Source organism: Argiope bruennichi, unplaced genomic scaffold (assembly GCF_947563725.1).
Source record: "Argiope bruennichi unplaced genomic scaffold, qqArgBrue1.1 scaffold_25, whole genome shotgun sequence".
NCBI classification, from domain to species: Eukaryota; Metazoa; Arthropoda; class Arachnida; order Araneae; family Araneidae; genus Argiope; species Argiope bruennichi.
In genome coordinates this window covers 135001-137025 of record NW_026605925.1, presented here as the reverse complement: position 1 = coordinate 137025, position 2025 = coordinate 135001, and the positions used below count along the sequence as shown (strand labels likewise).

At 51.1% G+C, this 2025-nt stretch overlaps 1 non-coding gene across 1 annotated transcript in view; it reads left to right on the top strand.

Moving 5' to 3' along the window:
* Positions 1–400: 400 nt before the first annotated feature.
* Positions 401–2025, top strand: part of LOC129961146 (small subunit ribosomal RNA) — a 1814-nt gene continuing 189 nt past the window's right edge. Inside the window, exon 1 of the ribosomal RNA XR_008783772.1 lies at positions 401–2025. This exon is cut by the window's right edge and continues 189 nt beyond it. This is a non-coding gene — a ribosomal RNA (small subunit ribosomal RNA).

The following is a 2025-nucleotide window of genomic DNA, read 5'->3' as shown; positions in this document are numbered from 1 at the left end:
GTTATTCTTCTGCTACTAAGGCTGCGATCGGCGGGGAGGTATTCTCCGTCTTTCCGGCCGCTTCCAAACTATCTCAGCCTCTCTGCGAGCGGCTCGGCCCCCGTGCCGTTGACGCGACGAGCAGAACCGTACTTAAAGGAATTGATTGGTTTTCTGCATCTGTGTCCAGCGCACATATCTTCTCGATGCCTCCGCACTCGCCCCGCGGCGTTGAAGCCGTCGGGGAAGTCGTGAGACTATAGAACCTCTGTAGATTGCACGGGGAATACCTACACAAAGAGCGAGATTGACTGAGGGATCCTCCGTAGTCGAGGCGTCCCCCGCGACTGAAATAGTCGCGACTCGTGAAATGTAAGGATTCGGAGTGCATTTTCCGAACGTTCTGATGAACGATGGAAGTTACCTGGTTGATCCTGCCAGTAGTCATATGCTTGTCTCAAAGATTAAGCCATGCATGTCTAAGTACATGCCGTATTAAGGCGAAACCGCGAATGGCTCATTAAATCAGTTATGGTTCCTTGGATCGTACCTTACTACTTGGATAACTGTGGCAATTCTAGAGCTAATACATGCAGCAGAGCTCCGACCTTCGGGAACGAGCGCTTTTATTAGACCAAAACCAATCGGGCCTCGTGTCCGTCTCTTGTGGTGACTCTGTATAACTTTGGGCTGATCGCACGGGCTCGTCCCGGCGACGTATCTTTCAAGTGTCTGCCTTATCAACTGTCGATGGTAGGTTACGCGCCTACCATGGTCGTAACGGGTGACGGGGAATCAGGGTTCGATTCCGGAGAGGGAGCCTGAGAAACGGCTACCACATCCAAGGAAGGCAGCAGGCGCGCAAATTACCCACTCCCAGCACGGGGAGGTAGTGACGAAAAATAACAATACGGGACTCTTTTGAGACCCCGTAATTGGAATGAGTACACTCTAAATCCTTTAACGAGGATCCATTGGAGAGCAAGTCTGGTGCCAGCAGTCGCGGTAATTCCAGCTCCAATAGCGTATATTAAAGTTGTTGCGGTTAAAAAGCTCGTAGTTGGATCTCAGCTCCGGCCGGACGGTCCGCCTACCGGTGGTTACTGTTCGCTGCCGAGCGTTCAGGGGGCTTCTGTCTATGATCTTCACCGGTTGTGGGCGGAGACCCTCACGTTTACTTTGAAAAAATTAGAGTGCTCAAAGCAGGCGCGACGCCTGAATAATTGTGCATGGAATAATGGAATAGGACCTCGGTTCTATTTTGTTGGTTTTCGGAACACGAGGTAATGATTAAGAGGGACAGACGGGGGCATTCGTATTGCGACGCTAGAGGTGAAATTCTTGGACCGTCGCAAGACGAACTACTGCGAAAGCATTTGCCAAGAATGTTTCCATTAATCAAGAACGAAAGTTAGAGGTTCGAAGGCGATCAGATACCGCCCTAGTTCTAACCATAAACGATGCCAGCCAGCGATCCGGCTGTGTTCCTCAAATGACACGCCGGGCAGCTTCCGGGAAACCAAAGCTTTTGGGTTCCGGGGGAAGTATGGTTGCAAAGCTGAAACTTAAAGGAATTGACGGAAGGGCACCACCAGAAATGGAGCCTGCGGCTTAATTTGACTCAACACGGGAAAACTTACCCGGCCCGGACACAGGAAGGATTGACAGATTAAGAGCTCTTTCTTGATTCTGTGGGTGGTGGTGCATGGCCGTTCTTAGTTGGTGGGGCGACTTGTCTGGTTAATTCCGATAACGAACGAGACTCTAGCCTACTAAATAGACGTTCCCATCCTCTTGTAGTGGGACGTTCTTCTTAGAGGGACAAGCGGCGTTTAGCCGCACGAGACAGAGCAATAACAGGTCTGGGATGCCCTTAGATGTCCGGGGCCGCACGCGCGCTACATTGAAGGAATCAGCGTGTGCTTTCCCTGTCCGAAAGGACTGGGTAACCCGTTGAACCTCCTTCGTGCTGGGGATTGGAAAGTGTAATTGATTCCATGAACGAGGAATTCCCAGTAAGCACGAGTCATCAGCTCGTGTTGATTA